Source organism: Gossypium arboreum, chromosome 6, assembly GCF_025698485.1.
Source record: "Gossypium arboreum isolate Shixiya-1 chromosome 6, ASM2569848v2, whole genome shotgun sequence".
In the NCBI taxonomy this organism is placed as follows: domain Eukaryota; kingdom Viridiplantae; phylum Streptophyta; class Magnoliopsida; order Malvales; family Malvaceae; genus Gossypium; species Gossypium arboreum.
Genome location: NC_069075.1, coordinates 49,098,973 through 49,126,105, shown reverse-complemented (window position 1 = coordinate 49,126,105; position 27,133 = coordinate 49,098,973). Strand labels below are relative to the sequence as shown.

General features: G+C 36.8%; 2 non-coding genes across 2 annotated transcripts; both read right to left on the bottom strand.

The window, feature by feature from the left end:
* Window positions 1-18,901: 18,901 nt before the first annotated feature.
* LOC128294775 (small nucleolar RNA R71) lies at window positions 18,902-19,007 on the bottom strand. Its single transcript, XR_008285082.1, has one exon. It is a non-coding gene; the product is annotated as a small nucleolar RNA R71 (small nucleolar RNA).
* Window positions 19,008-24,357: 5,350 nt separating this feature from the next.
* On the bottom strand, window positions 24,358-24,463 carry LOC128294424 (small nucleolar RNA R71). Its single transcript, XR_008284735.1, has one exon. It is a non-coding gene; the product is annotated as a small nucleolar RNA R71 (small nucleolar RNA).
* Window positions 24,464-27,133: the final 2,670 nt, after the last annotated feature.

The window sequence follows — 27,133 nt, the reverse complement described above, 5'->3', positions numbered from 1 at the left end:
GAGACCAATGGTATTTGGCACTAAGTGTGCGAGTTAATTTAGCTTCAGCTATATGAGGCACTAAGTGTGCGATATCGAAATAGCTTCGGTTAATTGAGATGGCACTAAGTGTGCAAAATTATTATAGCTTCGGCTAATCTTTTAAGCACTAGGTGTGTGGATGTTTGAAGAATTTGTGATCTTTGGAAAGTCTTAAAATATTCGAACAAGAGGTGAGAATGAAAACGAATGAATACGAGAATGTCAGGTAGGTATAATACCCATGTGGTAGATGGTAAAATGTATAAAAAGTTTATTGAATTGATATAAACATATAGATGATGTTGGCATGGACTTGTTGGATGAGTTGAGAATTTTATAAGTATTTATGTATTGATGTTTTATATTTTATATTTTATATATAGTTGATATTCTGGTACGAGCTTACTAAGCTTATGAAAGCTTACTTTGTGTGTGTTTGCATTGTTGTATAGATATCGAAGCTACTGCAAGCTTGAGGATCGCCAAGGATCGTCACCACACTATCAAACCTCATTTTGGGTACTTTTGAAAATGTATATTTTTGAAGTATGGCATATTTAGGCTAGTGGTTCTGGGATTATGTTTTGTGATATATATACCTAGCCATGTGATTTGGCTAGTTGGTGTTTAAATCCATAGTTGATAATGGCTTATGGTATGTGATGTTAATATGCAATTGTGGTATGTTTTAGTTGGAAAGTTTTGGTAAGTTTAGCTTGAGATTGAATGATGTATGGAAGGAAATGTTTTGGCATAAAACTAGATGAAATGGTGGTACATATATGCTTGTTTCTTTGCTTGTAGGTTGTCCCAAATTCGGGGTTGCAAATTAGCTATTCAAATGGCCTATTTTTGTCCACATGGGCAGAGACAAGGGCGTGTGTCTTAGCCGTGTACGATACACGGCTATGTTGCACGGCCGTGTGTCCCCTAGGTGTACCCTACAATTGTAAGTCAGGCGCGAACACGGCCAAAGCACACAGGCGTGTGGCTAGCTGTGTGGCCCAATTCAGGCTCGACCACGGCCAAGGTACACAAGCGTGTCTTGTAATCGATTGAGCAAGTTAGTAGCTATGCCCTGTTTTGACACGACGTAGACACACGGGCGTGTCTAAGGCCATGTAAGACACACAACCTGTTCACACGGACGTGTGACTTTTTAAAAGCTGAAAATTTTTGTAAGTTCTGGAACTTTCATATGTATTCAAATTGATCTTGAATAAACCTTGATTGATTGTTTTAAATTTGTGTTAAATATGAAAGCTCTATATTTTTTTTGAATTGAGATGATTTTTGTTATGTGGTTGTTCGAATCTGAGTTATAAGTCAGGTAATACCTTATAACCTATTTTGGTGACGGTTACGGGTTAGGGGTGTTACATTTTATTAGTATCAGAGCTATTATTTAGTCGGTTTTAGGACTACCATAGTGTTTGTGAGTCTAGCTATACATGCCATATTTGTGAATTGTGATAGTATGATGAATCCTGACATTGGAATGTGCTTTCATATAGCAAATGGATCCTAAAAGAGCTGTAGCAGACGATGTTGAAAGTAATGCACCTGCTTCCATGCAAAGGACTGTGCAAGCTGATTTTCAACCGGCTATGAGTAGCTGTTATGGTGAGACTTAGCAAGCCTTATATCAGATGATAAATGATTGGTTCACCCAATATATTAGAACCAATCTGGCTGTACAACAACCTCCACCCCCGGTTAATCCTCCTCAAACTCCTATTATGCCATCAGTGAATCCGGTTCAATTAAATAGACCACCAGTTGATAAGATTAGAAAATATGGTGTTGAAGAGTTCTGGGCTACAACGAGTGATCACGCTAAAAAAGTCGAGTTTTGGTTAGAGAATATAATAAGAGTGTTTTATGAACTATCATTGAATCCTGAAGAATGCAGAAAATGTGTTGTAACACCCCGTACCCGAGACCGTTGCCGGAGTCGAACACGAGGTGCTAACCGACTAATTCATTTACTCTCACAGTCCAATTAAAAATTTTCCAGACGACTGGCTAACTACGTCACTGTCACCTTAAAAATCATAACTTGAGTTCCACAACTCGAAAATCAGATTCGTAATTTTTCACTGAAACTAGACTCATATATCCATCTACAGATTTGTTTCTAGAATTTTTGGTTGGGTCAATTAGTACAGTTTATTAGTTAAAGACTCCCCTATTACAGGGTACGACTACACTGACCTTCATGCATTATGATTTGGATATCTCCATGTACAGGGCCTCAATACTGATGATGTTTGTTTCTATAGAAACTAGACTCAAAAAGGAATCTATACATATATGGCATGACTTCTAAATGTCTCTGGTTAATTTATAATGAATTTCCAAAGTCAGATCAGGGAATCCAGAAACCTTTCTGGCCCTGTCTCACGAAAACTTTAACATCTCATAATATAATGTTCATATGAACGTTTCGTTACTTTCCTATGAAAATAGATTCATCAAGGTTCGATTACATAATTTATTTGCTATTTAATTCCTTTCCTACTATTTTTAGAGATTTTACACATCCACATCACTGCTGCTGCCAGCATCTATTTTTAAGGTAAACTTTACCTATTTCATGATTCTCCATGGATCAACTAGAGTTTGTCATACATATACCAAAAGTGATCATGAATAACCATTCCCATGACTAACCGTTACCAACATTTCCATACCTCTCGACGGACGACATACAAAACGATTATAATGCTATGATCAAAGTATACTTATGCCATTTTCGCATGGCATCCAAATTTACACAAAACCGAAAGGTACATGACCTACAACAAAAGGGTAGTCCTATACATTAACCAAAATATCCTCTCACTACTAGTCTATTCTACACATGCCATAAGATATTCCAAAACATAGCAGTACCAAACAGTGGATAGTGATAGTGTGACTAGTTGCTGACGATCCCCGAGCCTATAGCTTCCAAATGAGATCTATAAAACAGAGGAAACAAAGTACACGGAGTAAGCATTAAAATGCTTAGTAAGTTTCAAGCAGTGTCAACAGATAACAATCAAATTATAACATAGTTGTTCGTATTTTTACTTCACTCTTCCTTCGGGCATACCAACCCTTTTTCCGAATATGCATGTCTCATCATATGTAATAGGCAGATAAATTCTCACTTGATGGTGACCTCTTATGATCATAGGTACATTACATATTTTTACCTGACTTTCCACATTGACCAAATGCACAATAATCATAGAACAGTCTTATTGCTTTACTCACATGTGCATCACATAACGACCTTGTGATTTAGTCTAAATCAAACTTAAATATAATCTCAAATACATACCGACCAACTTAACGCATTGAACGATTTATTACTAATTGTCACCGTGAAGTCGCATAATCTTACGCATTACTTGAATCTTCAGCAAAACCTTTAGTTCGGGCTTACCGGACAAAATCTCCACATGTAGTCATCGGGTCATTAGAGCTCGGATATAGTACGAGCACGAAGCCTCTGATCATTAATCGATGATAATATTCTCGCATAAAGCCTGCGGGGTTTTAACCCGGATATAGTACTGACACAAATGCCCTTCGGGACTTATCACCTTTATACACTTTCACATCCATCACGTTGGCCACTCGGCCCTATCACATATATACACTTTCACATTCATCACATTGGCCATTCGGCCTTGTCACATATATACACCTTCACATTCATCACATCGGCCATTAGGCCTTATCACATATATATACACTTTCACATTCATCACATCGGCCATTAGGCCTTATCACATATATATACACTTTCACATTCATCACTTCGGCCATTAGGCCTTATCACATATATATACACTTTCACATTCATCACATCGGCCATTAGGCCTTATCACATATATATACACTTTCACATTCATCACTTCGGCCATTAGGCCTTATCTCATATATATACACATTCACATTCATCGCGTAAAATCTTAAATCAAAATATAAATTTTCATGTATTCACATCACAATTATTCTAATATACTTCACATACCACATATACTATCATGTACAGACTTGGTCTTGGCAAAATCTACATCAATCATTTTCCAATGAATAATTCAATTTCACGCCATACTATTATTTCATATTCGAATACTCATAAACTTACAATTTCACAAATTTTAATATCAAAGATCCATCTAACACTCATATATCATTTTACAATATCACGAATTAGAATTCAAGTATGGGTTTAATCAATAGCTTATGAGCAACTAAAACAAGTTTTATCCGTGTTTACCACAAAATCACATATTCACTGCGAGCTGTTTTTCCTGAGCAATGGTCACTAAATTATTTATAACCGGAGCTACAAGGCTCCAAATCACTTGCCATTAATTTTCCCTGAATATAGACTCGTATATCTTCCATCCATAAATTTTTCAGAATTTTAGGTTTAGCCAATCAATACCAGATTTTTCTTAAAGTTTCCCCTGTTTCACTGTTTGACTAACCTGGCCAGTCTTCACTACGAATCAAAATTCTCATTGTACAGAATTCAAAGTATGTTCTATTTGATTTCATTTGAAACTAGACTCATTAAGGAGTCTAAGCATATAAATTTTATCTTGTAACCATTTTCTTACAAATTATAGTGATTTTCTTAAAACAGAACAGGGGATTTCGGAGTCATTCTGATCCTGTCCCACACAACTTTAAATATCTCTTTATAGGAAATTTCTTTGCTTCCACGGTCTCTTTTATAAGAAACTAGATCAACTAAGCTTTGATTACATATTTTATTCAGCCTATAATTCCACACCAACAATTTATAGTGATTTTCTAAAATCACATTACTGCTGCTGTCCAAGAAAATTATTACAATTTGCTCTTAAGTTTCCAAGTCCAAACACTTATGAACTTACCATTTGAGTTTAAGACATATCATGGCCACATCATATCTTATTAAATCAACTCATTATGTCCTATTATGGTTGAATTTACTCAACGTTTAATCGCTTAAAACTTACCTCGGAAGTGGTCGACGACTAGATATCCACGGCTATTCGTTTACTTCCTCTTTTCCCCTATCCGACTTTGATCCTCTTTGCTCTTAAGCTTAAGTAAAACAATAGATTTCAATATGTATCATATTTATGTCAAACATAGCAAGAAAACTAAATAGGCTTTACTAGCCACACTTAGTTCTATTATAACATAACTCCACTTACTTATATGCACATTTGGCACAAGCAAACTTCATTTCAATTTTGCCACTCTTGAACTTATCCATAATATCCTAAGTTCATTTAGTAGCTAGGCAACAATTATACAAATCAACAAGCATTTAACAACAATGTACTTAACCAATCCTGCAAGTATACATTCGGCAATATATATATATGTTAATGACGAAAACACTTAGGCCAATTCTAAAACTTCCACAAATCTTCATGCTTACATGCCATAACCGTATGGTTCTTATCACACTTGGACCACAAAATGCATAAATTTCCCAAATTCTAATTACTATCATAAGCTCAATTTAGCACTCATTTAGCACTTCAACACAGCCGATTGTCATTAAGCAATTAAGCCACATCTATTCAATTTTTACCGAGCTCAACTCATCTATAATCAACCTTCAATACACTAAAGCATCAAAAACAACATCAAAAAAATACAAACATCCATGACCGAATGTCATCTTCATAAATTTACAAAAACATTTGCCATGAGCTAGCTTCTATACTTGATGACCACTCCAAATATACAAAGATTTTCAATGAAAGAGCATTAACATACCTTAATCCCTTTTCCACTACTGACCTTCTCCCACCTTTTTAGCCTTCTACTTGAAAATTTCAACTTATAAGCAAACAAATTTCATGGTTTTCCACCACATGCAGCCGGCCTCTCCTCTCTAGCTTCCTTTGCAAGAGACAAGGAAGCAAGATAGAAAATAAAAGTTGAAGTCTTTCTTGCTTCCATTCACGGCAATGGAAGGGGGGACAACTTTGGTTTCTCCTCCCACTCCTTTCTTTTTTTTATTATTCTTCCCACACATTTTAGCATAAAATGTCTATAATATGTCTTACCCCATAGCATGGCCGGCCACCATTTAGATTTTTGGCTAATTTGACATGCAAACCCTTCTTTTATACAACATGCATTAATAGGTCCTTATAGATTAACCTATCGCATTCCAAAAGTGTCACACATAAGTCCTATTACTAAATTCACATGCAATCGACTAAATCGAAGCTTAAAACTTTCACACATTCATATTCACATATTTTAGACAATAGATATCATATTCAAATAATTTGGTGACTCGGTTTATCGATCCCGAAACCGCTTTCCGACTAGGGTCACTTTAGGGGTGTCACATGTGTTGTTTCCCTCTTGAGAGATATGACGTATCATTGGTAGAAGACTTTGACGTCTATGGTTCCTAGTGAACGAGTTACGTAGGATTTCTTCCAAGTTGAATTCTGGAAGAAATATATCAGTTAGAGATTCATTGATCAGAAATGCAATGAGTGTCTCGAGCTTAAACAAGGCCGTATGTTTGTCACAGAATACGAGCAGGAATTTGTAAGTTTGAGTCAGCATGCTCGTGAATGTGTATCTTTGGAAGCAATAATGTGCAAGTGATTTGAAGATGGTTTTAACGAAGATATTCGTCTGTTAGTTGGGATTCTAGAAATAAAAGAATTTGTAGTGCTTGTTGAACGAGCATGTAAAGATGAAGATCTCGGGAAAGAGAAAAGGAAAGCTGAAGCTAAAGAGGTACGAAAGATATCATCGGGCAAATCATTTCAATTTGGATCAAAGAAGTTTAAAACTGATAGTAGTCGTTTAAAGACTAGTGTGGGATATTCGAATCGAGATCGTGCTAGAGCACAATCGAATTTTAAATCTTCAGCTACGTCTGTTGCCAGTGTTGATAATGCAAAGAATGAAAAGCCTGAATGTGATAAATGTGGAAGACGACACATCAGTGAATGCTGGGGAAAAAGTAATAATCAAGCTTGATATAGTTGTGGTTCAAGAAATCATTTTATAAAAGATTTCCCAGATTTAGTTGAAAAAGATAATGCTCGGAATCTATGGCAGAGTGGTAACGTTTCTCGGGGTAGACCTCCTATAAATTTAGGAAATGTAAGCAGTAGTTAAAGAGGAGCAAAAGACACAGCTATTAGATTTAAGGCTCGTGCACCTGCCAGAGCCTATGCTATTCGAGCTCGTGAGGAAGCTTCATCGCCAGATGTGATTATGGGTACATTTACTCTTTATGATACTTCTGTGATTGCTTTGATAGATCCTAGATCAACACATTCGTATATATGCATGAATTTAGTGAACAGTAAGAGTTTGCCTGTAGAGTCTACTGAATTTGTAATTAGAGTTTTGAACCCCCTAGGCAGATGTGTTTTGGTTGATAAAGTCTGCAAGAGTTGAACATTAATGTTTCAAGACATTTGTTTTCCGGCTGATTTGATGCTATTACCTTTTGATGAATTTGATATAATTCTGGGAATGGATTGGTTAACTTTGTTTGATGCTATGGTAAACTGCAAACGGAAAACTATTGATTTGAAATACAAGAATGATGAAGTAGTCAAAATTGAATCTAGTGATTTGAGTGGATTTCCTGCAGTGGTATCTTCGATGAAAACTTTGAGTATTGTAAGAAAAGTTTGTGAAGCTTATTTTGCATATGTGATTGATTCGAGAGTATCAGAAATGAAAGTTGAATTAGTGCCTGTTGTGTATGAATTCCTAATGTGTTTCCTGAAGAACTTCCGAGATTACCTCCGGTTAGAGAGGTAGAGTTTGGTATTGAATTGGTACCTGGTACTACTCCAATTTTGATAGCAACATACAGAATGGCTCTGACCGAACTAAAAGAATTAAAGTTTCAGTTACAAGAGTTGACTGATAGAGGGTTTGCTAGACCGAGTTTCTCACCTTAAGGTGCTCCAGTGCTATTTGTGAAAAAGAAAGATGGTACAATGAGAATGTGTATAGATTATCGTTAGTTGAACAAAGTGACTATCAAGAATAAGTATCCTCTACCCCGAATTGATGATTTATTTGATTAGTTGAAAGGAGCTGCTACGTTTTCGAGAATAGATTTGAGATCAAGCTATTATCAACTACAAGTGAAAGACTCAGATATTCCGAAACTACTTTCAAAACTAGGAACGACCACTATGAATTCGTAGTTATGCCTTTCGGATTGACTAACACACCTGCTATCTTTATGGATTTGATGAATAGAATTTTCAGACCGTATTTAGATCAATTAGTTGTTGTATTCATTGATGACATATTGATTTATTCACGTGATGAATCCAAACATGCTACATCTAAGAATAGTGTTACAGACTCTGCGAGATAAACAATTGTATGCAAAATTCAGTAAATGTGAGTTCTGGTTGCAAGAAGTTGGTTTTTTGGGTCATATTGCATCAACGTCTGTATCTGAGTTGATCCGAGCAAAATTCAGCTATTTTGGATTGGAAACCTCCAAGGAATGTTTCTGAAGTCCGCAGATTTTTGGGACTTGCTGGTTGTTATAGAAGATTAGTGAAAGGTTTTTCGATGATTGAAACTCCATTGACAAAACTGCTACAGAAAGATGTGAAGTTTGAGTGGTCTGAAAAGTGTCAGAACAGCTTTAATCAGTTGAAAATCTTGTTGACTGAAGCTCCGGATTAAGTACAACCTAAATCGGGTAAAGAATTTGTAATCTACAGTGATGCTTCGTTAATTGGTCTACAATGTGTTTTAATGCAAGAAGGTAAAGTCATTGCTTACGCTTCGAGGCAGTTGAAGCCGCATGAAAAGAATTATCTGACACATGATCTTGAATTAGTTGCAATTGTGTTTGCTCTAAAGATTTGGAGTCATTACTTGTTCGGTGAAAAATGTCATGTATATTTTGATCATAAGAGTTTGAAGTATTTAATGACTCAGAAAGATCTACATCTACAACAGAGAAGATGGTTAGAACTGCTAAAAGACTACGAACTTGTGATTGACTATCATCTAGGAAAAGCAAATGTTGTTGCTGATGCCTTGAGTCAAAAATTGTTGTTTGCTTTGCTTGCGATGAATACTTATTTGGTTTTTTCTGATGATGATTCAGTTTTAGCTGAGTTAAAAGCAAAACCTTTGTTCTTACAGCAGATTATCGAAGCTCAAAAGATTGATAATGAGATTTTAGCTAAACAAGCTCAGTGTGATGTAGAGATTGGTTCAGAATTTAGAGTTGATAAAGATGATTGTTTAAGTGAAATTTGTATTCTGAGAAATCCAAAAATGAATTCAAATGATTCTGAGTGAAGCTCACAGTAGTCATTTATTTGTGCATCCGGGTAGTATGAAAATGTATAATGATCTGAAACACTATTGGTGGTTCAGAATGAAAAGAGATATCTTTGAATTTGTTTCTAAATCTTTAATTTGTCAACAAGTTAAAACTAAACATCAAGTGCCATCGGGGTCATTACAACCGATTATAGTTCCGGAATGGAAATGGGATCTAGTGACCATGGATTTTGTTTCGGGTTTGCCTCTGTCTCCGAGAAAGAAAGATGCAATCTGGGTTGTAGTTGATCGATTGACAAAATCAGCTCATTTTATTCCAGTGCGATCTGGTTACTCACTAGATAAGTTGGCTGAGTTATACATTTTCGATATTGTATGATTGCATGTTGTACCATTATCTATTGTATCAGATAGAGATCCGAGATTCACATCACGATTCTGGAAGAAGTTACAAGATGTTCTGGGTACTAAATTACATTTTAGTACTGATTTTCACCCGCAAACGGATGGTCAATCCGAATGGATTATTAAGATACTCAAGGATATGTTGAGATGTTGTATTCTTGAGTTTGAAGGTACGTGGGAACAATTCTACCTTTAATTGAATTCGCTTATGATAACAGTTTCCAGTCGAGCATTAAAATGGCACCGTAAAAAGCTTTATATGGTTGCATATGTCGTACACCTTTGTATTGGACTGAGCTTAGTGAAAATAAGATTCATGGGGTTGATTTGATAAATGAAACTGAACAGAAAGTAAAAGTGATCCGAGATAGCTTAAAAACAGCTTCTGACCATCAAAAATCTTATGCCGATTTGAAAAGGAAAGATATTGAATTTGAAATCGTCGACAAAGTGTTTTTGAAAGTATCTCTGTGGAAGAAAGTACTTCGGTTCGGCAAATTGAGTCCGAGATTCATTGGGCAGTATGAAATTATTGAGCGTATTGGGCCGGTAGCGTATAGATTGTTATTGCCACCAGAGCTAGAAAAGATTCATGATGTGTTTCACGTATCAATGCTTTGACGCTTTGACGACACATATCCGATCCTTCATATGTGATTCCTCCGTCTGAGATAGAGATTCAGCCTGATATGACTTACGAAGAAAAGCCAATCTGTATTTTAGCTCACGAGGTTAAAGAGCTGCGAAACAAGAAAATTTTGTTAGTTAAAGTGATGTGGCAGCAACACGGTATTGAAGAGGCCACGTGGAAGCCTGAAGATATTATGAGACAATAATATTCGAGTTTGTTTAACGGTAAGATTTTCAAGGACGAAAATCCCTAAAGGGGGAGAATTGTAACAGTCCGGTTTTGACCCTAATTAGAATAGTGGTTTCGGGACCACAAATCCTAGTTAGAAAAATATTTTAATAATTATTTTTCGTGCCTATTTTAAGTGAATTGACATGTGTGAAAATTTAACTGCTTTTGTTCTTAATTTGCAAAAAGGACCTAATCGCGTAAATTGTAAAAGTTGTCTGCTGTTTGTTAAAAGTGCCTATTTGACTTGGCTTATTAAATGAGAGGTCTTTATGTTGTTATTTGACGATTGAACTTATGAGTGGACATTAATGGCCTTGTTATTAATGTTATAAATGTTATAAAGCTAAGGGTAAAATGGTAAATGATGAATTAATATATGTTTAATAAAACCAAAGCATGAAATTGGCTATTATTCATGTTCCATAGCCGAAAATAGCAAAGGAAATAAAAGAAAAAGAACACCTAGGGTGCGGCCATTTCATTCATTGATTAAGGTATGAGTTTTGTTTGGTTTTTGATAATTTTTATGTTTTTGTGATCGTTGCTTCATATACTATCAAACTCATGCTTCAATTTTTTATTTTGTTAATGATTTTGGGATATGCCATTGATGAAACTATGAGATTTCTGATGTTAGTTGATGAATTATGAAAGATATGTGTTGGATTGACATATGTTCTCTTTGAATTTTTGATGAAAGTGAGTAAATTGGGCTAATTTGTAAAAATGTTATTTTAAGGGACTAAAATATAAGAAATGTATTGACTTGTATGAGAGCTATGAAAATTCGGTTCAGCTTGTGTATAAGCAAATTTTGTGTATTTTGTGATTTTGTGAATTAGGGACTAAAGTGTCGAAATGTGAAAATGTGAGGGCTAGTTTGAAAATGTGAAAATGTGAATTAGGGACTAAAGTCTTAAAATATTCGAACAAGAGGTGAGAATGAAAACAAATGAATACGAGAATGTCAGGTAGGTATAATACCTATATGGTAGATGGTAAAATGTATAAGAAGTTTATTGAATTGATATAAACATATAGATGATGTTGGCATGGACTTGTTGGATGAGTTAATAATTTTATAAGTATTTATGTATTTATGTTTTATATTTTATATATATTGGATGTTCTGTTACGAGCTTAATAAGCTCATGAAAGCTTACTTTGTGTGTGTTTGCATTGTTGTATAGATATCAAAGCTACTGCAAGATCGGGGATCGTCAAGGATTGTCACCACACTATCAAACCTCATTTTGGGTACTTGAAAATGTATATTTTTAAAGCAGGGCATGTCTAGGCTAGTGGTTGTGGGATTATGTTTTGTGATGTATATACCTAGCCATGTGATTTGGCTAGTTGGTGTTTAAATTCATAGTTGATAATGGCTTATGGTATGTGATGTTAATATGCAATTGTGGTATGTTTTAGTTGGAAAGTTTTGGTAAGTTTAGCTTGAGATTGAATGATGTATGGAAGGAAATGTTTTGGCATAAAACTGGCTGAAATGATGGTACATATATGCTTATTTCTTTGCTTGTAGGTTGACCCAAATTTGGGCTGGCAAATTGGCTATTCAAATGGCCTATTTTTGTCCGTAAGATCAGAGACACGAGTGTGTGTCTTAGCCGTGTGCGATACACGGCTATGTTGCACGGTTGTGTGTCCCCTGGGGTTACCCTACAATTGTAAGTTAGGCGCGAACACGTCCAAAGTACACGAGCGTGTGGCTAGCCATGTGGCCCAAGTCAGGCTCAACCACGGCCAAGGAAAACAGGCATGTCTTGTAACCGTGTGTCAGTAGCTATGCCCTGTTTTGACACGGCTTAGACACACGGGCATGTCTAAGGCCGGGTGAGGCACACGACCTGTTCACACGGGCGTGTGACCTTTTAAAAGTTGAAAAGTTTTATAAGTTTTGGAACTTTCATATGTATTCAAATTGATCCTGAAGGTATGATTAAACCTTGATTGATTGTTTTAAATTTGTGTTAAATATGAAAGCTCTATATTTTGTTGAATTGAGATGATTTTTGTTATGTGGTTGTTCGAATCTAAGTTATAAGTCAGTTAATACCTCATATCCTATTCCTACGATGGTTATGGGTTAGGGGTGTTACAAGTCGGCTAATCACCAAAGCAGAGAAATTCGGCCAAAGAGACTTGATATGAGAGAGAAGAGGAGCCAAGGAAATCGGTGACCAAAAACGTTAAAGGAGAACAATCCGAAAAAGACCAAAATGAAAAAAATGAAACAGCCAAAACCAAAACCAAAAAGGTAGGAATACACATCAAGGAGAGAAGAACCGAAAAAGAAATGACCAAACCCCCAGCTTTTGCTCAAAAGCTGAAAATTGCCAGAAGTGAGAGTCCAAATTCGGCACACCCACTACCACTCCATTCAAAACTCCTAATTTCTCTCCTCGTATTACTCTTAAGATCACTCAACCATATCCTACTCATCCAAATCCCTACCAGCCGAAATTCCCTCTAACTAGTCCCTATTATTGGGCCACAACTCTTCACACTCCTCCAACACCCCAATTTCAGTCCAACCACAACACCTTCCCAACGTCAGGAGCAAAACAAAACCAAAATACTCTTTTGCGTTGTCAGGCCTTGAACCTCAAATCCCTCATAGCACTCCACACGCCACTAACCCCTAGACCAACAAGCTTTTCATGTCATGAACTCCCCTCAATCATTTAAAAACCAATTGTCTAGAGTCGAAGGTTTCATTTAAGCAAAAACAAAACTTTTTTTACTAACCAAAGCTTGAACCCAAGACTTCCCAGGCGCCTCCCAGGACACTCAACCATCGAGACAAGCATGCATTTGAGTTACACAAGAGATAGAAAATAAGTACCTATATTTTGGGGCGTTACACATTTACTATATGAAAACACAATTTAAAATTGTCAAGAGTCATCTCACTATCACAATTCAGTTACCGTATGTATAGCTAGACTCTTATACACGCTACGTTAGTTTGAGAATCGACTAAACCGTATCTCTGATACCACTAAATGAAAACCCCTTCCCGTATTTAACGCCAGAATAGGGTGCAAGAAATCATACAAAATCGAGACATAAATTTCCATCCAATTTGAAACTTTTTATATTGATTCCTAATGTCCCTAATACGAGCCTACGATGCCCAAAACATGCTTTGAAAGTGGTTTGGGACTAAACCTAGAACTTTAGAAAAAATTTCAATGCTTAGAAAATTTTTCACTAAACAAGGGTCACACACTCGTATGGGAAGGCCTTGTGGTCACACACGCCCGTGTCCCTACCCCATGTAACTCTTTATTTGTCACCCAAGAACAAATTGAAGACACACAGCCAAGTCACATGCCTGTGTGTTAGGCCGTATGGTCGATTTAAAAATTATGATTTTTCATAAAATAGATGCAGACTTCACACGCCCAGGACACACGCCCATGCGTGAGGCCATGTCATCCACATGGCTGAGACACACGCCTGTGTCTCTACCCGTCTGCTCAATTTTGAGCATTCTGTTTTGTAAAATTAGGGTACAAGAGACACACGGCCTAAACACATGCCGGTGGGGCAGACCATGTGTCACACATGGTCTAGACACATGCCCTTGTGCCTACCCGTGTGGATAAAAATAAAGCTATTTACCAAGCCATTTTGCCACCCTTTGATGCACAAACCTACACAACATAATATAACCCTAATTCAAGCATATACATACAACCAAATCAGCTACAACCAAGACACCAACACAACATTCACATACTCATTAGCTTCAATTATGTAAAGCTCCACATCCATGAAAGGCATCATCAAATAAATCACCTATACCAATAGTAGCCAGTTTCCAATGGCCTTACACAAAATGAACCATCAACCAATATGAGCCAAAACATTTGGCCAATTCAATTATGACACATAAGAAAATAACCAAGTCCCCTATACATGTCATAACTCAAAATGTTGAAATCTTTGGTACCAAAATAATTGTTGATAGTGTAAGTGGATCTCTGACAGTCTCCGATCCCCGAGCTAGCTTGGTGACACTATAAGGCAGGGGAAAGGAAAGGGGAGTAAGCTACATAGCTTAGTAAGTTCCCATGCAAATAATAGCATCATATCCAAACATTTAGCATACAATTAACATGATAATAATTGGCATAAATATTTTTAAGATCTTATAAACATAGCTTACCTAATCATAACCAGTGTTCATCACATATTTAGGTCATACGTATGAGTTTTACATACATACCTGAGTCATCTCAAATTGGATTTATACGTAATTCACCTTTGACACACTCGTTAAGTTACCCATTGTACCGCTTGGAATACTAAAGGATACTCGAGAATCTCATAAACACAGTTTCATGCCAATACCATATCCTAGATATGGTCTTACATTTGATCTCGTATCGATGCCAATAGCCCAGCTATAGTCTTACATGAAGTGTCATATCGATGCCATATCCTAGAAATGGACTTACACGTAAATCTCAATAACCCTAATGTCATGACATTTGTATCCTATCTATTCCTATGGTTCAACCCTAATATCAATCACAATTCATACAATAATAAACCATTTAAAAATATAATTAAAACAATGCATTATTTGCATGCAAACTCACTTCGGTACAAAAATAGTAGAAATAGGACCTAATCGTCAGACACTATATTTTTCCCCCGATCTAGGTCTGAACCTTGTTTCTCTTGATCTATAATAACAAATTTAATTAATTTAATGTTCACATTGTTCAATTCAACCCAAAAATTACACTATGGAAAAAATTATGTTTTTGCCCCTAAACTTTGACATTTTTATACTTTGGTCCCTAGGCTCGTAAAATGAAATGGATTCAATTTCTTTGGTTTCCAAGCCTATCCAAACCTCTTTCATGCTTATAAAAGCCCACGTTTTCCATTTTTTCACATTTTTACTACTCATTTTATAACTTTTTACAAATAGGTCCTTTTAGGCATTTTCATCGAAAACCACTTAGCAAAAGTCATTTTTCAAACATCAAACTTGCATAATCTCCATTAAACATCAAAATACACACATGTCTAACATGGTTCAAACCCTATACCTTAAGCATTTCTCAAATTAGTGGTAGAAATAGGTAGATCAAGTAATAACGGCTTTAAAAATATAAAGAGCATTAAAAACGGAATACGAACGGACTTACAATCGAGCTTGAAAGTTGACAAAACCCTAGATATGTCTTCCGTCTAAATTTTGACACAAGGGGGAGAAGATGGACAAGATTTTGGCTTGATTTTTGGCTTTTTAATTCATTTAATTACCAAATGACCAAAATGCCCTTTTCTTAAAACATTAAAATTCTCTTACTTCATGTCTATTTTTGTCCACTAACTAAACAAATGGTCTAATTACCATCTAAGGACCTTCAATTTAATATTTCATAACAATTAAACACCTCTAGCTTCTAGAACTCAAGTTTTGCATTTTTTTTGCAATTTAGACCTTTTTGCTAAATTAAGTGCCTAAATGTCAAAATTTTTCAAACGAAATTTTCAAAAAATCATTCCCTAATAAAAATATAAGAAAAATAATTTTTTTTGCATTAGATTTGTGGTCTCGAAACCACTATTTTGACTAGGCCCAAAATCGAGTTGTTATAGATGTTCTTGAGTTTGAGAATAATATAAGATGGTACAGGTACGTACTTAACATGTTTAAGTTTTGGCTCAAAGAAACTTGTGAAGAATGTGATTGATGTCATAATTGTATATCTAAAAATTTTGTTAGCTAATATATGTTAAATGTTGATAGAATTAATTTGTTGTATTATAATCTTGATATTAAATTAAGTTTATTGTATACGAGCTTACTAAGCTTTATAGCTTACTTTATTTATTTTTCCCATATTTTATAGAGTTATCAAGCTAGTTCAAATTTGGGGATTGTCAGAGATCGCTTCACACTATCCGCCTATCACTTGATACCTATGAACTTTGGTAATTTAAGTATATGGCATGTATAGGGACTTTGGTCATGTTGGTTATGTTTTGGTTATGATTTTGACCATTTGAATTAGCTTGTAAATGTCCAATGTTTGGTTTGTATATTTAGCCATATGAGTTGGCTTATTTTGGTTGATTTTGGTTATGTTTTTATGTATAAAAATGACCTATGTTGTGTGATTAAGGTTGGAATCATGGTACTTATCGATAATAGGTAATTCGAATGTCAATTGGTTGATAATTGATAAACCGTAATTTATACATATTTTCACCCCATGCCTAACGCATTTATGGATGGTTTCTCCTTAGATTTGGTGAATTTGATGCTTCTAATCCTTTAAATTCATGTTTTATACTTAGGAGAGCATAGGAGAGTAAAAAGAGTGATAAACGGGTCGAAAATGGAGAAAATAGACCCACATGGGAAAACAACACGGCCTGGACTTCCTCACATGGGCGTTTCACATGGCTGTGTCAATTTGGTAGGATCGAAGCACGACTTACACGGGTGGATCACATGCCTGTGCCCATTTAACAGCCTTGACCACGGCGTTTAGTAATCGCACACGGGTGTGTCACACAGGCATGTCCCTGCCGAACCCAAGTTTAGTCCAATTCGAAAAAGGCCAATTTTGAGGGCTCTTAGGCATTCCAAAGCCTATTTCAGGGCTTAAGGAGGCACTTAGGAAAGGGGGATGCAGAGGAGGAAGGAAGGAATTACTCAAAGAAAGCCGATTGATCCATCTCAAGAGCCGGATTCATGATCAAGACTGGAGATCTCCCTTCAAGTTTCTTCAGGAGTTTTGGGTTTTCTTATGTTTTGTTATCTTTATGCTTTTGAGATGTTTTCTTTCATAAGTATGAACTAAACTCCTGAATACCTAAGGGGAATGAAGCCTAAGACAGATCTTGTTATTATTATTTGAATTGTATGATAAATATTTGACTTGTTCTTAATTATGTTTTCTGAATATTTGTTTTGATATTCCAGGATATAGATTCAAGTTAAGCTCTTATTTAGAGGAGGAATAGACCCTGTCTAAGAGTAAATTTGTCATAATTAAGTGGAGTTGATTGCGCGCCTAGAGATAGGGTGACAAGATTTTGCTAGATTAGGGTGAAACCTAATAAGGGAATCCATAGATCGAGTTAATGCAATTCTAGGGTGTTAATTAGAAAGAGATTTCAATTATTCAACCTAGGGTTAGACGTTATTAGTCTCGAGAGAGATATTTCTACGGATCAAGTCAAATGAATAAATCGTCTGATTTAGAGTCAAATAACAAGTGAAGTCTAGGTGAATTTGTCCTTAGGTATTGTCTCAATCAATTGAATTTTTCCAAAAGTATTTTCTTAAGTTTTTCTTTCTGTGCATTCTTAGTTATTAATTAGTTTAGACAACCAAACCTCTTAAATTTTAGGCTAGATAATAAAAAGGAAGTAAATACTAGTACTCATAGTTCCTTTGGGTTCGACAATCCGGTCTTTCTAAACTATACTACTGTTCGATAGGTACACTTGCCTTAATCATGATAATAAGTTAGTCTTAAGAACGTTTCATTTATAAATCTTTAAAACCTGTTATGAATATCACGCATCAAGTTTTTGGCGCCGTTTTCGGGGACCTAGGATAATAGGAAAACTCGATTTTTATTACTTTAGCCACTTTACTTTTATTACAATTTAAACTTTTATTTTATTTTCTAATTTTTCTCTTATTTCCTTCTGATAGATTTTTTAGTTTATGACCAGAAGAAACCAGTCAGGACCACTACTTTTTGACGGTGAAATCGACTGCACAGTTTAGAGAAATCGAAGAGAAATAAGGTGAAGCCTAAGATACACAGAGGACGAGCAAGAGGACAATTCTTCAGCTACAACTGAGGAGATGGCCGAAAACCAAGAAAATCTGCTACCTCCTGCGATTGCTGTTAATCAGAATCCTACTCCGCGCACTATGTATGATTATGCTAAACCTTCTTTAACAGGAACTGGATCGAGCATAATTAGACCGGATGTAGCCACAAATACTTTTGAACTGAAACCTAACACAATTCAAATGATACAACAGTTTGTTTAGTTTGATGGTTTGCAGGACGAGGATCCCAACGCACACTTGGCAAACTTTTTGGAACTATGTGATACATTTAAAATTAATGGCGTTTCTGATGACGCCATTCATCTTCGGTTATTCCCTTTTTCATTGAGAAACAAAGCTAAACAGTGGTTGAACTCGTTGCCATAGGGGTCAATCACTACTTGGGAACAAATGAAAGTTTTGATTAAAATATTTTTCACCAGCTAAAACGGCTAAATTACATAATGATATTTCTTCCTTTGTGCAGATGGATTTAGAAACACTCTACGATGCATGGGAGAGATACAAGGACCTCTTGAGAAGATGCCCTCACCATGGGTTACTACTTTGGCTACAGGTTCAAACCTTTCATAATGGGCTGAATCCTTCGACTCGACAAATGGTTGACGCAACTACTGGCGGAACCATCAATAATAAGACACCTAAAGATGCCTATGAATTTATAGAGGAGATGTCACTGAATAACTATCAGTGGCAAGTCATGAGGACAAATCCAACAAAAAAAGCCGGTGTTTATAACGTCGATACAGTCACCATGCTCTTTAATCCAGGCTTCCAACAACCACCCTACCAATAAGAGAAAAAACCAAACCTTGAGGAGATGCTAAAAAAATTCATTTCAGTGTCAGAAACTCTTTTTTAGAATATAGAGACCGTACTCAAAAATCAACAATCATCAATCCAGGGGCTCGAAACTCAAATTGGACAGCTCGCCAAGTTGATTTTCGAACAACCATAAGGTAGCCTACGAAGCAACACTGAATCTAACCCAAGGGAGCACTCAACGCGATTGCCATTCAAGATGAGGAAGGGCTAGTTGCAGAACCAAGGCCAGAAACGGTGGTAAGTATTGGTAAGGGTGAGGTAGGCCACAATAACCAAAGCTGGTGATTACAGAATATAAACCTTGCGTGCCATACACCAATTTGACAAGGAAAGACAGCTCAGACGAACAATTTGGTAAATTCCTTAAACTTCTAAAGAAACTACATATTAACTTACCGTTTATTGAAGCCCTTTCGCAGATGCCAAACGCAATCAAATTTTTAAAGGAGATTTTAGCAAATAAACAAAAGTTAGATGAAGCATCGCATGTGGTGCTGAACTCAATCTGCTCAGCCATTCTACAGAATAAGCTGCCTAACAAACTAAAAGATCTAGGGAGTTTTACAATTCCTTGTTTAATTGGTAGTTTAGATTTTAATAATGCGTTGGCTAATTTAAGGGGTAGTATCAATGTTATACCTTACAAATTATTTAAGCAACTAGGTATAGGGAAACCCAAACAAACTAGGATGAGCATTCAATTAGAAAATAAAACTATCAGATTTCCTAGGGGTATTATTGAAGATGTACTCGTTAAAATCGACAAAGTTATATTCCAAGTTGATTTCATTGTTCTAGACATAAAGGAGGATAGCAACGTCCCCTTAATTTTAGGAAGGCCCTTTTTAGCAATCGCAAGAACAATTATTGACATTGGCACAGGTGAACTCACACTTCGTGTGGGAGACGAAACAATCACCCTTCAAGCCCGTAATTCGAATAACACATCAAAAATCGAAGGCGACTGTACAAATCATTTGACTAAAACTAACCATATAGTGCAACCTTCTTTGCAGAAAATAGGTTTGAAGAACATACATAAGCCAAGCAACAACAAAGAACCTATCCATGAAGAACGAAGGTTACAAATATAGGAGCTAGATGAATGGCAAACACATAAACTGAGAAAATACGATAAACCAAAACCACGCCATGAGGAGCTTAATTCCTCCAAAAATCAACTTAAAGTTGGAGACAATGTACCACTCGATGTAGCAGATCCTCGAATCGCCACTTCTGAACCAAATGAAGAAACTCCTCTTACGGTAATTAGTATTTTTCCATATGGTACGGTCGAGGTAAAACACTCTAAATTTGGCATGTTCAAGCTAAATGGTACTCGTCTTAAACCTTATGTTGATAAAATTGATAGCAGGGATGAGGAGTGTAAACTCCTTGATCCACCATGATCACGCACCAGAGAAGTAAGTCGAGTTTAGACTATAAATAAGCGCTTTTCAGGAGGCAACCCGAGCGCTAACAGTATTAATTTCTTTAAATTTGAGTTTTTAACATCTAACGTACTAACTGAATCATGGTACACAGACTCTCTAAATACCACACGGCTAGGCACACGGGAGTGCCTTAGCCGTATGAAAATAGGGCAAAATTTTTCGAACACGGAAAGCGATAAAGTCGCCATGGCCGTGCGACATGGCCATGGGCGAACCTGCCAAAACAACACAGGCGTTCGATACGCCCGTGCCTCAAAACCGTGGGCAAACCTGTCAAACTAGCATGGGCGTGCGACACGCCCGTACCCATCATCCGTGGGCGAACCTGTTAAGTTAACACGGGCATGGACCTACGTACACAAGCATGGGAGAAGCGAACGAAGCGAGACACGGCTATGAGACACGGCCATGTGCACTCACACGCCCGAGCAACACAGGCATGGGCCGAATGTTAGACGTGCCCAAATTAAAAATTCGCGAAACACATGGGCAAAAATTAGGGCACACGGGCGTGTCCCACAGCCATGCGCCCCAAAATCTATAAAAACCCCTCACTATTCATCATCTCTGTCCCCAAAAACCTCTAACCCTAGCCATTGCAACTCTACACGCCCTACCACCATGCCCATGCACCGCCTACAACACCAATTTAGACGCCTTAAGTTCCTTCTTTTTGCGTTTGTTTACTCTTTTCTCTCTATCTCCTTTGAATAGTTTATTTATTTCATGATTTTTCTACTCTATTTTCCTATTTTAAATAAATTCTCATAGTTATAACAATAGAATACTTTTGCTTGTTTATAAGAATTTTGTCATTTTAGTTACTCCATTATGCTCTACTTTTTCATTTTTCCTAGTTTCATGAAATTTATGCTTCCCATACACATTCATTCATATTACTATTACATTATTCCAATAATACTATAACTTGATACATTTAGTAGTTTTGTTTACTTCATGCACTACGTAAGTCTCATGAAATCTTCTTATTTAGTTTTGTACTTCTGTGCTATTTTTAGGACGTAGTGGTTGAGTTTCAAATTTTCAACACAGGTACAATGTCATCATCACATGGAAAACAGATTGCTATTCCCGCCTCGAAGAAGCAGAAAGGAGCAGCGTCATTCTCGGGTCCCATCTCGAAAAACTAACACCCCTTCCTCCAGTTTCCACCAGGAAATCAGGAGGAACTTTTTTAGATACTTCGGGCCTGACCTTTAGGTGTGGGCCACTGCATTGACTGGACCATGCTTGAACAAGTTCTGTTGGCTGATGATGTTCGAGCCCTCTTGACAGTCGATCCATAGGAACTCTTCTTTGTGATCATCATGTCGACATCCTTTGAGCTTACACTTGAACTTTTCTCAACCTTCCATGTTCAAGATGTCATGACCAACTTCGATGACCCTAGAACAGTCTAGTTCTGTCTCAGCAGTTTAGTCCGCGAGTTAAGTGTGCCCAAGTTCGGTATCGCTTTGGGCCTTTATATGGAGAAGTTTATGGAAGACAACTGATAAACCGTAATTTATACATATTTTTACCCCATGCTTAACACATTTTAGGGATGATTTTTCCTTAGAACTGGTGAATTCGATACTCCTAATGCCTTAATTTCATGTTTTATACTTAGGAGACCATAGGAGAGCGAAAGGAACGAGAAATGGGCCAAAAAGGGAGAAAATGGGCCAACGTACGAAATCAACATGGCCTGGACTTCCTCACACTGGCAGACCACACGGCCGCGTCAATTTGGCAGAATCGAAGCACGACTCAAACGGATAGAACACACACCTGTGCAATTCTTACAGGCTCGAGCACGGCCTGAAGTAATCGTACACGGGAGTGTTACACGGGCGTGTCCCTGCCAAGCCCAAGTTGAGTCCAATTCGAAAAAAGGCTAATTTTGAGTGCTTTTAGGCATTCTAAAGCCTATAAATACACCCTAAAGGAAGAGGAAAGGAGGACGCAGAGAAAAGGAGGCAGGGAACTGCTCAAGGGAAGCCGATTGATCCATCTTAAAAGTTGGATTCACCATCAAGACTGAAGATCTCTCCTCAATTTCCCTTCAGGAGTTTTGTGTTTTCTTTATGTTTTGTATTCATTATTCTTCTGAGATGTTTTGCTTTTTAGTTATGAACTAAATTCCCTAAATACTTAAGGGGAATGAAACCTAAGATGAATCTTTTTATTATTTTCTGAATTGTATGATAAATATTTAACTTGTTCTTAATTCTTGTTTTGATATCCCAGGATATTGATTCAAGATAAGCTCTAATTCAGAAGAGGAATAGACCCTGTCTAAGATTACATTTGTCATAATTAAGCGGAGTTGATTACGCACCTAGAGATAGGGTGACAAGATTTTGTCGGATTAGGGTGAAACCTAATAAGGGGATCCATAGATCAAGTTAATGCAACCCTAGTGTGTTAATTATTGAAAAGTATCAATTATTCAATCTAGGTATTAGATGTTATTAGTCTTGAATAGGGATAATAACATAACTTAGGGATCTCTACGGAACAAATTAAATGAATAAATCGTCCGATTTGGAGTCAGAATAACAAGTGAAGTCTAGGTGGATTCTTCCTTAGGTATTGTTTTAATTCAATCATTTTTCCAAAAGTAATTCCCCAATTCTATTTTCTGTGAATTCTTAGTTTAGATAATTAGTTAGTTAAAACAAAACCCCCTTATTCTTAGGCTACATAATAAAAAGACAGTCATTACTAGTACTTTTAGTTCCTTTGGGTTCGACAATCCGATCTTGCTAAAACTATACTACTGTTCGATAGGTACACTTGCCTACATTGTGATAATAGTTAGTTTCAAGAAGAATTAATTATAAATATATAAAACTTACCTGTCACGAAAATCGCGATCAAGTTTTTGGCGCCATTGTCAGGGATTTAAGATATTAGGAACACTCAATTTTTATTACTTTAGCCATTTATTTTTCTTGCAAGTTAATTCTATTTTATTTTTATTTATTAATTTACTTTTTCTTTATCTTGGCAAGTTTTTATAGTTTATGACTAGAAGAAACCCGTCAGGACCATTACTTTTTGGCAAAGAAATTGATCGCACATCTCACAAAAACCAAAGAGAAATAAGGCGAAGCTTAAGATACATAGAGAACGAGCAATAGGAAAATATTCAAACCCCAACTGAGGAGATGGCTGAAAACCAAGACAATCAGCTACCTCCTACGATACCTGTTGAACTAGGAAATCAAAATCCTGCTCCTCGTACTATGTATGGTTATGCTAAACCTACTTTAACAGGAACTGAGTCAAGTATAGCTAGGCCTACTATTGCTGCAAATAATTTTGAACTAAAACCTAACACTATTCAAATGATACAGCAATTTGTTCAGTTTGATGGTTTGCAAGATGAGGATCCAAACACTCATTTGCAAATTTCTTGGAATTTTACGATACATTTAAAATTAATGGCGTTTTTTACGATGCAATTCATCTTCGATTATTCCCTTTTTCATTGAGGAACAAAGCTAAACAGTGCTTGAACTCGTTACCACGAGGGTCAATTACTACTTCGGAACAAATGACCGAAAAATTTCTATTAAAATATTTCCTGCCGACTAAAATAGCCAAATTACGTAATGATATCTCTTCGTTTGTGTATATGGACTTAGAAACTCTCTACGATGCATGGGAGAGATACAAGGACCTACTGCGAAGGTGTCCTCACCATGAATTACCTCTATGGTTTCAAGTTCAAACATTCTACAATGGTGTGAACCCCTCAACAAGGCAAATGATTGATGCAGTTGTAACGCCCCGATTTTTGGGCCTGGAAGTATTGGGCCTTGAGTCTGGGTTTGGGTGGAAAATGGCCCGAATAATTTGGATGTTAATATTATTTCATATGTTTAGTTTAGTAATTAAATAAATTACGAAGGTTTATGGTGTGGGAAAAAAAGGCCCAAGAGTAAATTTAATTCGAGGCAATTCCTAAATTTTAATTTTGGGAGAGAGGGTTATGGCGATATGGGCTTTTAAAGTTAAGGTGGTAAAATAGGACACAAATAAGGCCTTGGTAAGGTTGCAAGGTGGCGCCACTAAGTTCCTAAAAAAAAGGCGTCTGGGAAGGAATTAAAGGTCCAGGGTTCAAGTTGCAAGGTAGGTATATTGTTATTTTGTTTTAGGCATGTGCCGGGCATGTGATCACTTAAGTGAATTTCGGCAACGGCCTTAGGGAGGTTGGGCTGATTGTTTTAGTTGATATTAGGGTTAAGTTCTTTTCTTTTTCTGTCTTGGAGAATTAGGGTTAGCCACCTGAAAGCTTTCCCTATCATTCATCCTTTCTGAGTTCTCACAAAAGCCGAAAATGCAAATTCCTTCTCCTTGGTTTCAATTTATTCTTCCTCTCTTTTTCCTCCATTTTCTTTCTTCCTTTTTGCTTTTTCTTCTTGCCAAAACCTTCTGATCACCTTACTCACCTCCTCTGTCGATCCCATCCTCCACAAAACCTCCATAGCCGATTGCCATAAAAGCTGAAATCCCGAAAACTCACTTCTTTTGCCGATTTCTCCAAGCCAAAATCCTTCAATTATTTTTGTTCTTTTTGATCAACTTTCATCTTCTCTAAACCCTTAGTATCTTTCGGCAACACTACTTCAAAGTTATAACCTCAAATCATCATCTTCTTCATCACTTAAAAAGTCAAAATACCATAGATTTAGGGACTCATAGCCGAAAATTTAGATCTCCTGGATTCGAGTTGTACTATCATTTAGAGGATAGATCTACATCAGATCTGCATAGAAATCAAAGAGGAATAAGTGGTAAGTGCTCATCACCTCAGATCTAGTCTTATTTTATAATTTAGAAAAGCCGAAGTCCCTAAAATCTAGAGAGGCTGTCGATTTGGGCATAGGGATTTAAGGGCCTTTAACCGACGATTTCTTTGGGTGATTAGTGTCTTCTAGAGGTTTGATCAAAGGCTTGGATCTTTGTAGCAACTAGACTTGGACCTAGTCATCGGTTTTCGGCAAAAAGGTTAGATTCTAAAGGCTTTAGGGGCATGGTTTGAATATGGGTAGGTGAATATTGGGATTGGTTGTTGTGGGTTGCAATCTAAGAATTATGGTAATCAATTGTAGAACATCATAAGGGTTCTCAGTAGCATTCGTCGCGAAACAGGTGTGTATCGAACACCCTCTCATAGTTCAATTCGGCAAAAGCCAAAAGGTCGAAATTCCAGCATTTCGTGGGCTTGTGAGTGTGCGAGTGCTCACAAGACGTTTAGAAATCATTAGATCTGAAATCGCAAAGTGGTAAGTTCGTCGTGTGTGAAATTTTGTGCACTTTGGTAATTGGGCCTCGATAGACTAAAATTGGGCCCAATGGGCTTATAGGCCCATGCGAGAAAAAAAAGATAATAAAAAATAGGCAATAAGTATGTTCTGTGAGACTGTAGAATCGAAACTGCTTAAACCAGTAAACTGGTCATAAAACTTGAATTAAATGGGCTTAAATTGCTAATGGACACTGTAGGGCCCAATAAGGGTTTTAGGGCCTAATGGCTAAAATTGTGAAATTGAGATAAATAAATTACTGCAATGACAAATGGGCTAGTAAGGACCGTAACATTCATGAGAACCCTTAAAACTGATAAAATTACTGAAATACCTTTATAGGTGGAAAGTTTACAGTTTTACTCCAAGGAGCAAAATTACTGAAATACCCCTAGGGTTAAGGTTGACCTGAATGCATGTATGACCGTTACTATTTACTACATGCCATGTTATTATTATCTGATAAGGTTGACCTGAATGCATGTTCGACTGTTACTATTTACTACATGCCATGTTATTATTATCTGATTCATAGGACTGGGTTATTGATAGAGGAAGTACTGAAAGTGGCTTGACCACGTAGTGGAGGCTTTGCCTCAACTTATTGATATCTGAGCAGCAATGCTGCAACTGTGGAGTGTAGGGCTGGGTGGGTTGAACTATTCCTCACATGGAGTGTAGGGCTGGTACGGGTGGACTATAGCGGTTGGTTATAGGCTGGGTTGGGCTTGTATACACGAATATGTCTGTTCTGGAATGGGCCTATGGGCCATACTGTTATCTGAAAAAGGGCTAAGGCCCGTTCAGATTCGAAAAGGGCTTGACCCAAGACCACGTATTATCTGGATAGGGCTTTGGCCTAATGGGCTTGAGCTGACTTGGGCTTTGGATGGGTTTTCCATACACACTGAGTTTTCCAAACTCACCCCCTTTCTCTTCCATCCTTGCAGGTGAGCCCTAGTTGGTAGACTTGGAGCTGGGCGGGATTCAGAGTGGCCATGAAGATTAAATTTCTGGTTTTAAACAAGTTTCAAGTAGCTTCCTTTTAAATTTCACATTTATTTTTGAT